Source organism: Pleurodeles waltl, chromosome 12 (assembly GCF_031143425.1).
Source record: "Pleurodeles waltl isolate 20211129_DDA chromosome 12, aPleWal1.hap1.20221129, whole genome shotgun sequence".
Classification (NCBI taxonomy): domain Eukaryota; kingdom Metazoa; phylum Chordata; class Amphibia; order Caudata; family Salamandridae; genus Pleurodeles; species Pleurodeles waltl.
Window position 1 is genome coordinate 188,405,575 of NC_090451.1, and position 12,777 is coordinate 188,418,351.

At 44.5% G+C, this 12,777-nt stretch overlaps 1 long non-coding RNA gene across 1 annotated transcript in view; it reads left to right on the forward strand.

Annotated features, from left to right (window-relative positions):
- Positions 1 to 1,324: 1,324 nt before the first annotated feature.
- LOC138267565 (uncharacterized) overlaps positions 1,325 to 12,777 on the forward strand; it is a 150,008-nt gene continuing 138,555 nt past the window's right edge. The window contains exon 1 of the long non-coding RNA XR_011199822.1: positions 1,325 to 1,585. This is a non-coding gene — a long non-coding RNA (uncharacterized lncRNA). The remainder of the gene's footprint in view (positions 1,586 to 12,777) is intronic.

Sequence of the window (12,777 nt, forward strand, 5' to 3'; positions counted from 1 at the left end):
GCGCAAAATGCCCTTTTTTCTTACATACACTACAAATTTTCCCAATTGCCGTACATCCACTAAAATTTGCAAAATGCGAGCTGGCACTGCATCTAAAACGCAATTTAGTATGGTTATTAATCCCAGATTTGTTATCCCCACCAACAGAACGTGATACAACCTTTTTCTTTTTTTCCTTGCAGTCCCTGTCTCTACTTATGGTACACACAGTGTCATTATCTTTGACTTCCTTTCTCATAGTTTATATGCAATCCTCAGTAATCTCAATGCTCCTTGCCACTTCAACAGCTGTTTTTAAGGTTATTTCCCCTGAAGACCATAGTTTCTCCTGTATTTTTTTAGATTTAGTCTTCATTAATAATTGGTCCCTTAAAACTTGATCATATTTCATATGATCAAAAGCACAAGTAACCGTTAAGCCTCTCAATACTGCCATATACTGGTCAATAGATTCTTCCACCTTCTGTTCCCTGTAATAAAATTTATATCTTTCCATAACTACATTTATTTTCTGCCCATACCTATCCTGTAATGTAAAACACATTTGTACACATCTTCTCCATTCACATTATCTACAGGTGGCAAATTTTAAAATTCCCTTAACCCAACAGCCCCAAACAATGTTTAAGCAATGATAGTAGCCCATCAGGTGAACATTCGCCTTCTTCCAACACATCTACGTACGCCTCAAATATATCCAACCACAATTCCCACTGAATAGGTGGATCTCCTGGTTCATTTTTAAAAAATGGTGAAGGTTGAATACTAGACATTTTGCAAATAACAATCTCCAATGTTAATGTATATATATATATGTGGTAACCTACTATATGCACAATAAATAATCAATGTGGTTGAACGATATCGGCACAAAAATGCCTCAGGTACAAAATGTCTCTCATATACCCATAGATGCATTTTCTTACTCCTCTTTCTTCATTTTTTTTAAATATGTAGAAGTCCAAAATGGTGCTCCAGTAACAGTAAATTCCAGCACCTTCAACAAACACAAGGTGTGCCTGTCACCGTTGCATTGCTATACGTTTCCCTTTGAAATTTATGTTATTTTTTTTTTTCTTGTTTTTTTTTTATTACAGGCACAAGGTTTGCCTATCACCGTAGTCACTGTTGCGTTGCTAAACGTTTCCCCTTGAAATTAATGTTTTTTTCTTTTTTTTTCCAAATTACGGGCGCAAGGTGTGCCTATCATCGTAGATCAATGGAAAGGATAGGAAAACTTCCCAACCTTCTTTAAAATCGCAACCGCACACCACGTAGCATGCTTTCTAAAGGAATTTAGGCACCCTCCAACCCATAATTCCATGCGTAGTGCTGCTCTAGGTCCACCGAAAACCAGCTCAATGAGCCGTAAAACACTGCCAAAGTACTCCATATGAACGTGGAAACGCGTTCCCGATTTGCCACCAGCAACGCATCCTCGACTGTTGTAGGCAGCTACATGGCATCCAAACACCGGTCCCAGCAACACGTCACGATCACCGAGCATATCAACACGCAATCGTTATCGCGGCAACAACATCGCTCCTGCCCGTCTTGTCGCCATTGTGAAGACGGAGACCAACAGGTGAGAATGACTCTTTTATTTTCAGGGTGTTACGTGGTCCATTACAGGAGCAACATAAGAACTGACTTCCTGAAACAACCACCGCCTAACGAATTCCCTTTCCCCGTCTTGTGACATGGATCGAATGTCGATCTACATTCCACATTCGATCCACGCACCACAGCAGCTAAGAATTTTTATGAAACTAGATCACCCTGAAATACAACTAGAAGGCATAAATAGTCTATATTTTGGGTCAGCTAACTAAATAAAAATGTTATTACAACGACTTGATAATACTAATATCTGCAGTCTATAGTGCTTAGAAATTGCACGTGTGGATTGAAGTGCTGTATAAAAAACTTGTTATTATTATTATTATTAATATTAATAGTATTATTATTATGATTATTATTATCAGAAGTAGTGGGAGTGGTAGTATCTATACTATCATATAATAGTAACACCAACACAAATAATAATCATAATAATAACTTGTTTTTATACTGCTCTTCATACCTGGGAACAAAACTTTTCTAGAAATATGCTACCTACACTTGGCCAAAAATCACCAAAAATACATACTGATGGAGAAAACATTTCTGACAGGCTTTTCCACTGTGGCTTCTGTATATTTTTTTTATTATTATTAGTAGTAATAACAATAACGGTAATAATACCAATACCAATAACAATATTAATATTAATAATAATAATAATAATAATCATCATCATCATATTCATCATCATCATAATATCTATGGTGTGGGCCCATGCAGCCTGTGAGGCAGAGAAGTGTCTTTCCATGTGCTTTTATGAGGATATTCCAGGGAAGGTCAGTCTATACCTGGTCAAACAGAGGCTGTGGCTGAGAAAAAGGAGGTTATAGCTCAAAATATGAAAGTTTTGACTGGGCACATAATCATGTGATTTGCCATTAGATTTTATGTCTGGACATTTGAGACTATGGGGGTCATTCTGACCATGGCGGGCGGCGGGAGCCGCCCGCCTGGAGGGAGCCGCCATATGGCCGCTCCGCGGTCGAAAGACCGCGGAGGCCATTCTGGCTTTCCCGCTGGACTGGCGGGCGACCGCCAGAAGGCCGCCCGCCAGCCCAGCGGGTAACCCCTCCCCACGAGGAAGCCGGCTCCGAATGGAGCTGGCAGAGTGGAGGATGTGCGACGGGTGCAGTGGCACCCGTCGCGAATTCCAGTGTCTGCAAAGCAGACACTGGAATTCAAAGTGGGGCCCCCAGGGGCCCCACGACACCCCTCACCGCCATCCTGTTCCTGGCGGTCGGAACCGCCAGGAACAGGATGGCGGTGAGGGGGTCGGAATCCCCCATGGCGGCGCAGCAAGCTGCGCCGCCATGGGGGATTCCCAGGGCAGCGGAAAACCGGCAGGACACCGCCGGTTTTCCTGGTCTGACCGCGGCCAAACCGCCGCGGTCAGAATGCCCTGCGGGGCACCGCCAGCCTGTTGGCGGTGCTCCCGCATCCCCAGGGTCGGAATGACCTCCTATGTCTGGAAATATGATGATTGTACTTGAGCATTATATGATTGTGCCTGTGATGGCATGCCCCTTTGCTGCTCACTGCTGTACCTCAGGCATACAATGCAGCATGCTTCATATATGGGTGAACATGTAAATAGTGTTGTATACCTTGGTGTCTTTTCAATTATTACGGTAATTTGCTCTTAATGTAGGCCCTTCAGGTACAGTGATATCACTTCCTGGACAGACAACCAATGCTGAGTGTCATGAGGTCACTTCCTGTGATGTCATAAAGGGTGTGTGAAAGATTGTGATGTCGCTTCCGCTACCTCTGGCATTTTAATGAATCGACATCCATACCTACAACTTTGGGCTCTACATAGAACTTTCTCATTTAGTTGGTTCTTAACTGGGTGGGCACACCCCATGTGCTTCAGTGGATGGACAAGGTGCTTTTTAGGAACATTTAAAAAACTAGTATCCTAGTATCCTGGCCCTCTCATTGTCTCCTTCTAAACAATCTTTCTCTGTGAAATCACCCGAGTATGAGTTCTACAATCACCTGTTTGCCAAAGACACTTAAATCTTTACCTTCATCTCAATCACAGATTCACCCCATCAGATTATATGTGATCGCACGCTGCCTTCCTTCCAAAACAAAAGTAACCCACCCCCTCTCAAATACTTCTCCTAGAATGATTCATCCTCAGATCTCCTCTTCACACAGCCCCATTATTGACTCTCCTTCTACTCAAGATTAGTGAAATCCACCCACACCTGGTCTTCGAGTTAAAAAGACATCCGAGCTGGATTTAGTCCCCATTTTGCCAATCTACTGCATAATATCTTACATAGCCACCCCACTACTTCCTCTAACCAACCACAAATGACCTACATTTCACCATAGATATCAGGTACAGCTATCAAAATGCACATCCACTGCTCCCCACAGCCACCACATGAGAGAGCTCGCATTGCAACACCCCATAAAACTTCCTCCTTCTGGTATTCAACTCAGTCCATAGCCTCGCCGTCCCATGTCGAGCAGAGATCACCCCAAGTATTGATTAGATCTCTAAACCAGTATCCATTGCTGCCCCCAAACTCCCCCGTGCGTCCTCCCTAGTCATGGATTGTTTTCCCCGTTTTCGAGATTAAGGGTTTTCCTAAATGACAGATAGAATTGCTGTAGATGATTACAGAACTGGGCGGATTGTATTATTTATGAACAGCCTGGAGAGCTGTGTATATGTTTGTCCCTTACCTGGCATCCCCATCTCCCTTTGCCCGCTGTGTAGCGTGTAATTAATGAGCACTGGCTCCGCGCTGTAGCATTTTGTTCAGCTGCATTCACCAGTGAGGTTAGTTGAATGCTAATGATACATTCACTTAAGGCTGGAATATATGTTTTATGCATAAGTACTGTGCTGCAATCACACGCAGAGCAGCTCAAAGCCGCTCATCTTGCGCTCGCCATCAATCCAGAGAAGGCTAATAAAACGGAAACATTCGATTACACTTTAAAAGGACTATTTAGAAAACTGCGAAGCGGAATATGCGTCAGTAAACGCAGTGAGGTTGTAGATTAATTTTGCAGATGTACACCTTGTATTGCAAACTGATGATGCACTGCAAGGCATAGCCCCTACTCAGAATGCCGTGCACACTCCAGGCCTGATCTATACTAGTGTTCCTTCTCTTCTAATTGAACACTCCTTCCTATTGCTTTTGGAGCCCCCCTCATCAACTTGTCCCCCCATCCCGACGGGTCCTTTCCAGATCCTGGTATCATCTTTTCTCTCCTGCTTCACCATCTCTAAGAGACCCTGTATCACCTCAGCTGCAGCTAGCTCCTGGGAGGGTGACGAGCCCCAATACTTCCAACAGAAACACGTGCCAGCTCTTCCTCAATAATGGAGAAGTAGACAACGACCAGGAGCTGTCATTATTTGGCAAGTGTTCTTTTATTGTTGCAATGACAGAACAACTCAATGCGTTTCGGAGCTCCTGCTCCTTGTTCACGAGTTTATATATATATATATATATGAAAAAACAGAATGTCTTTGGAGCAAAGATTTTTCAACTCAGAGAAAGCTAAAAAACTATATTATTGGGCCCTCCAGTCCTACCACAAAGTTACAAAAGCTTTGCAGGCCCACTTCTATGCAGACAACGTAGTCAACTTGACACACTCGTCTAAAGAAAGTTTTGCCATTGTAAAATCCATGCTGCAACCCACACAGAGTGTTGCAATTCTTTTTTCACAACAGAATAGCGGACATTTACTTCATCTTCCTGCCACATCCTCTGTCATTATCATTTCCACTTCTCACATCCTCGTCTGACTAACCTCTAAAACCTACATTCTGACAATTTTCTTCAATCTCTGTTGCAATGGCGTCATCTGCACTCGTCTCCGATGTGCGTCCGCCGCACCACGGCAGGTGGGAGGTCCTTCTCCTACCTGGCGGCCAAGACATGGAACTCCCTCCCCACCATCCTCAGGACCACCCAGGACCACTCCGCTTTCCGGAGACTACTCAAGACCTGGCTCTTCGAGCAGCAGTAACCCCCTCCCCCTAGCGCCTTGAGACCCGCACAGGTGAGTAGCGGCTTTATAAATGTTTATGATTTGATTTGATTTGATCTGCTGTCACTCAGGTTCCCACAGTGATCCGTGCCTTTCACACACCCTTGGACTGGCTAATGATCTGATAGATCCACCCTGATGTCAGTTGTTCAATCTGTCTCTTAATTCAGCTTCGTGGTGCCAAGGTTATCCCCCTTCTGAAGAAGCCCACTGTAGACGGACTGACCCTCTCTAATTACCAGCCTCTATCTCTATGGACACTTGCAGCCAAAGCTCTGGGAAAACTGGTGGGTTACAAACTTTCCAACTTTCTAGAAGCCAGTTCTCCTACATGACTCTCAGTAGGGTTTCAGACCATGGTATGACAGAGGATCAGCTCTCTTAGCAAGCACAGAGCAAATTCAGGTCATGATGGATGCAGGGGGTTGGATGTTCTTATCCCACTCCACCTCACTGCGGCCTTTGATACAGTCTCCCACTCCATTCTACAACATCTCCTCCACAACCTGGGCTGCCATAACGTAGCAGTAGACTGGCTGGTATCTTTTCTTTATAACGTAATCCAATCAGTTCTGCTCTCGTCTTTTCAACCAAACACCTCCCTCCCTAAATGTGATGCCCCACAGGGCTCGTCTTTCAGCCACACATTGTTCAATTTCGACATAGCCTTCCTTGCTAGGTTGGCGTGCTCCTGTGCATTCTCTATTACACGCTGTGCTAATGATAATCAACTCCTCTTCATCATTGGTGACGGCCGTGCCACCACTCAGCTTAACTTCAAAGCCTGCCTGTGCACAGTTTTTTCGTGGCTGCACAACAGCTGCTTAAAATGTAATTTATACAAACCGAAACTACTTATCTGTCAAAGTCAGTCTCATGGAGAATTTCCTTTGGTGGCCTCCAGAACACGGTCGAGCCTCCACACCAGCTAAAACAGTCAGGGACATGGGCATGGAACTTAATTGGGATCTGCCTTTCAAATATTAGATTATCACTATGGCGGGTATTTGCTTTAGTCTTCTTGACTCTCAGAGTCAAGTATTGGACTTCCTTTGATGCTCTGTAGGAACGACAATCATGTACTCCATCACATCTCAATTGAGCTATGAGAAAGCCCTCTACTTGGGCCTTCCCAAATACTCTGCAGCCTGGCTGCAAGTTGTTTAAAATGCTGCCACTAGACTCGTCCTTACACCTCCTAGATGCCCATCAGTCTTTTCATATCTTTATTCTTTCCATGGCTCCTTGTCCACAGCAGAACTAAATTCAAAGAGCTCCTGATCGACTGTCCAGTCCCACCGACCTCCAGAAGCTGGTTTAACAACGCACACCTACCAGGACACTGACATCGACACACCCGCTGAGGGTTCCACACATTAATCAAGTCAGAATGGAGGTGATTTCGTCTCCTTTATTGTGAAACTCTGAAACTCTTCCCCCGTTGGCATTTCTTCCATAAGCAACAGAAAGCCTGGCCCAAGTAAAGAATGACCTCATCCTCTGTGGTCTTTAGCGCCAGGACACCCTGTTTTTAGGGCAGGCATCACACTAAACAAATACATCATTCATTAATTCATTACCTCGTTCTTGATGACCTCTGAAGGCGAAGCGTAATTGTATCAGAAATGAAAATACCCGAACAAAATGATGTCGAAATTGTGCTGAATAGATGGCAACCTATCAAAAAGCCACGGATGGAACGTTCACATGGACAACTAGTGAGGGTAGCCTGGGGTAGCAGCGGCTCCCTTGGCAACTTCAGAGGGTAGCCCTGGGTAGCAGCGGCTCCCTTGGCAACTACTGAGGGTAGCCTGGGGTAGCAGCGGCTCCTTTGGCAACTAGTGAGGTAGCCCGGGGTAGCAGCTGCTCCCTTGGCAACTTCTGAGGGTTGCCCGGGGTAGCAGCTGCTCCCTTGGCAACTAGTGAGGGTAGCCCGGGGTAGCAGCTGCTCCCTTGGCTTTAACCTTTGGTGTCATTTGTACTGCCCGCTCCACTTCTGGTGTCAGGGAGCAAGAAGGCTGCAGTCTGGAGAGAAATAGAACAGGGTTCCATGAGCATTCTGCAGTTTTCACACCTTGCCCATCCCCTAACCACTTGCCAGTAGCTGATGAGGGGCTAAGCACGGACAAGGGTTCAAAAATGTGCTGCCATTGGGGACAGTTGTTACGTGATGAGGTGTCCGCTGTCCATGGTACTTTGGTGAACTGACGTCCCTGCAACCACAAGCACACATTAAGCACTGACCTCTCTCCCTGCGGCCTCGCCTCCCAATCTTTTTTTTTATTTCTTTCCCTCTTGCGGTCTCTATCTTTCATTAATTCAATATATATTTTATTGGCAGGTCTCAACGATATTCAAACTTTCGAAAAGCTTTGCTGATTCCAAAATGCAAAGTATATATTATTACTTAAATAGTTCATGTTTTTCTCGCGACATAATTTTGTTTCACTTCCAACTCCGTAAAGTGAGAGATCCCCTTGAAGATGCCACGTGCTGACCGTTCTTTGTTCGTGAGCGGGAGTGCATCTAGTTCTCCCCATGACTGAGATCGCAGTAGCTTGTCTGCCTTCTAGGTCTCTCTGTAGTGCTTCTTCCAGTCTCATCCAGACCCACCCTGCGGCGACTGACCCTGTATTTGGACGAGGTGGTTGTCTGTCTTAATGCTTTGTTATCTCTCACACATTCATAGTCGGAGAGACATTGTATTTCCAATTCTAACTGCAGTGAGCAGGCATTAAAAATCAATGATTTGTATGCCGGAGTTGTGCGATAAGGGCATCGTTTCCTTGACAAATTTGTGAAATATTTATGCACCGACTCATCCCTTTAAAAGCCCGCTGCTGCTTGGAGTTTGTAAATGACCTTTAATACGGTATGTCAAAATTCTAATATGTTTTGGAACAAGCGCAGGCGCCTGTCGCCCGTCCCCGGAGTCTTGTCTTCTTGTGTTGTTTGAAGAAAGTCAAAGTGACTTCTGTCAAGTTGAGTGAAGTTGACACACTTCACATCAGAACCTATTCGGTGGATTCTACGTCAAATTGCTCAGTTCTAACTAGAGCATGGGACTGTTTCCAAGAAGATACACTTTCCGATATGTTTGCTTTCATAACAAACCACGATCGAATGTTCCTTGTTGGTCGTCAACAGCTATTGGCTCAACCAGCGGTCTTGAAAAGGAGGTGTGTTGGTTCCTTGTGGTTTCACGTGGCCACGTGCCAACAGCACCACATGACCACGGCATGAACCAGTAGTTCTGGGAGTATATTTTAGGCTAGAGAAATGAGGGTCAGTCGGTGAAGGAATGCATAGCGCCATGAGTAGCAGAATAGGGCTTGAATTTAGATGTGTGTAAATGTATCTGTTAGTAGTGATAGATGAAAGAGTTCCCGGGTAAGTAAGATTTCGGAGGAGAGCCAACTTTTGTTTGGTGTGAAATAATAGTCCCTGCAAGGCCTAGAAAGTCGGCACTTGTAAAAGATTTGGGTCCTTCTTTGACTTCTTGCCTGTAGACATCTGCACACTTTTATTTGTGGTAATGGTTTTTGGCAGTCTACCAAATGCACCTATGGGCATGAAACCTAATGTCAATATGTTCACAACGAGGCAGTTCAGACATTATACATAGATCTTCTGTGATGTGCATGAGATTGCATGCAAGTCCCTCCTACAATGATGTTCACTTATTGCTGGTTCTCCAAACAGAGGTATGAACATATGTTTGGTGGAGTCCCCAAACTTACTACCTCCCATCTCACAACTTTGAATGCATGGAGGATGGTGTATCAGTGTTTGTCATCTACAGTAATTTATAAGAAGTTGAGACCCATGCCATCCATGAGCTCTAGTGCTCGTGTGCCATGTTAAACCCAGAAGATAAGCAGGCAAGAGACAATAGCATAGTGGCAAGCTGGACATGAGAGGTACTATTGCATGGTTCTGGTGGTTCTTCCAAAGGCCAACTTGTCATAGATGTTTTCTATATACTGACACTTTCATATTTGTGGGGGATCATGAGCAACACATGCGTGGCCAAGAGACAGCCATTGGATGACTGTTCCATGAACCAGATTAATAATGCTGTCATTTTTCAGGGTTCAATGCCACAAAATATATTTATATAATAAAAAAGGTAGCCCTGACCACTTAATTTATTAGGAGAGAGACAAAGGCGGTCACACCACTAAGTGGGGCCAAATGCTGGAGCTGCCTGGAAGAGGAAATATGTCTTTTATTTTGAAAAAACATAATTCTATACTTAGAAAGAAGCGTGCAACCTACATGAAGTTTTTTTTTTTGCCAAGGACCCGCAAATGTTTGTGACAAGCCCGCCCTGACTCTACTGCCTGCTAAGCATATTGTCCTCCAGATCATACATGCACACCTACATTATCCATGTTCCAGGCAAAAGCAGGCAGGAATTTTGCATGGCACTCTTGCAGCTGGTGCTTTAACTAGGATCTGTATGTGCTATTGCAAGCGTGGCCAGAGAGGGCTCTGAGGCCTGCTCCTGCAGCCAACAGTTAGCTCTGGTCTTCATATTATGTACTGTGCTGTACTTTGTGCTACGGCAAGCTACCCTATTATGAGATTCAGGAGAAAACCAATGTTGGGTCTACTGGAATCTGGCTTCCAGACCCATAGTTACGATGCCAATCCCACAAATTCTCATAATAACTAATGAGTGTACACTGGCAGCCCTGGCAGGGCAGTACCTGCAGCATGTACTGCACTTGTTAAACATAGGTTGCACCACAGTGGTCTAAGCTAAGCCTGGGCGAATTTTCAATTCCCCCGGTAGAATAGGAGGAATTTTAGTAATTCTGTGTTGCTCTTGTAACACAGAATTACTGATTAATTAAAAATCTGCTGCCCCGATTGCTTTATTAAAAATTAAGTAGTGATTTCTAAAGTTTCGAACCACTGCATGCCACTAGGTATCCTTGCATACTCTGCAGTGATTACAACTTTTAATCATTGTAGCGTATGTACGGGACCGACTGGGATTTGGCCACACTTTTTTCTTTGGCCAAATGTATCCTCGCAACCGTTTTTGGATGAAAGGGTGTATTTTGCACTAAGAAAATAGCTGCAAATGCCCACTCCACCCTGTCCCAGAATTTCACCGAATCTGGTGGAATTTTAATGTAATTCTACGTGACTCTGCAGAATCAAACTTCACAAATTCTGCCCACCCTTAGACTAAGCACGCCACTTATATTGCACCAACTTTTAGACCCAGGATGTGTTTGGGAAGAGGGGCTGCAGGGCATTATTTTACTTTTCTTTGTGTCTATAGACATGTCTAACTGATGCTCACATTGATCTCGTAAACAGCATCTACAGCTGCTTAATGTTACCACATTTGTATCATGTAAGGATTTGGGCGTACTATATGATATGGCTACAGGGCCTTATCATGCAGTACACTCTCAAATTCCATATTGGGTCCAGTCAGGTATGTTTACTTAACCTTAAGCTCAATCCTGGGTACCTGTGACTGTGTGCAATAAACCTTAGCAAAGGAACAATGTGTAAAGCATTTAACAGCACCAAACGACTAACTAAGAAATCAACAACACACAAAAGAAAGAAGACACCACTTTATAAACATAGATTATATTTTTATGCATTTTTAGAGACCTTGATGAACAAAATCAACCATATGGTTTCAGAGATACAGATCTTAGAAGATATTATCACTTTTAAATGCAACCACAAACAAGCATTGGTCAACAAAAACTTTAGAAACTTTTGAAAAGTTTGAAACAGTTAGTTCAGCGACAAGTTCCAGCAGGACAGAGGTCTAGGGGACTAGAGCAGACACTTTGGACAGTTACATGCCCACCTTAGCATTTTTTAACCAAATCCAAACTTTACAGGACAACCAGTTGCGGCTGGCAACTAGGAAAAGTGACGAGCGGAGGGAATAAAACAAAAAAATATTTCACAAAAACGTACCTGAGCCTCGCCACCGCTCCGTCTCACTCCAGGCTCCCAGCCTGCCCTGCGGCCAATCATGACGCTGCTCAAACCAGTGTTACGATTGGCTGGAGCGCCCCGCTGGGCGCTCCAACGCAGACTGAGAGCCTGGGCTTGCTCTCTGCAACCAGGCAACACAGTGCCGGGTTGGAGAGAGCCGGTTGTCCTGTTGTAATATAATTATTAGTAGCATGTGTTTTATATATATATATATATATATATATATATATAATTTTAGTAGCATGATTTATATATTTACTAATGGTATGTTCCAACTCCCCTTCTCCCTTTGAGGGATAGTACATTCCTGAACTTGACAGGAGCCTGTGGTAGAATGTTGAGATCTGATTAGAACGAGCTGCGTGAAGATGGAGCAGTAGAGATGGAAATAAAGATTGCTTCTTAAAGAAGAATATCAGTTCTTTCTTTCTAACAGAGCTCTTGTGCACACGTGTGCCCGAGACGGCTGGCCAAACATACATGCGCACTGAGGGGAGTGCCCTGTGCACTCCCCTCACTGCTCATCACCCCCATGGTCCCACCCCTTTAAAAATAAAAAGATACTAAACATAGTTACTGCTGGTTGGGGGGGACACTCCACCATACCAGCAGAGCCACCCTGAGGACAACCCCTATAGACAATGGTGAAGTGGTCCTGATGTTGAGGGATGCAGACAAAAAAAGCTCAAAGGATGCGCTGGTTGTGATGTGGTCAACATGGATGACTTTGTGGGTACTCCTCAGTCATGGGTGAGCAGGGACAAACTTGGCCAAAGAGATCAGGGTCCTTTGAAGTCCTCTACGTTGCAGGAGCAGGCCAGCGATGTTGGGCTATTGGTCGATCTGCACCTCGGTTTGGGTGAATTCCTTAGGATGAGGCATGTGTTCCTTGGGAGCAAAGAATCTGGACTTGGATGGCAATCCTGGGTCAGGCACACTCAGATGCAACTTTTGGCTATCTCGGATTTGTCCTCTTGGGTGCCCAGCGACTAATAGCAGCAAAACTTCTGCAATGGCAACCAACTTGGTGATTTGGTCAACCTCAGCTCTTGGGTCTCTGGAGCTGGTTCTTGGAGATCAGGTAACTGATCCGTGGAGTCACTGGTGATGTTGGGTATCAGGAATCAACTTTTCCTGAGCCAGAAGCTG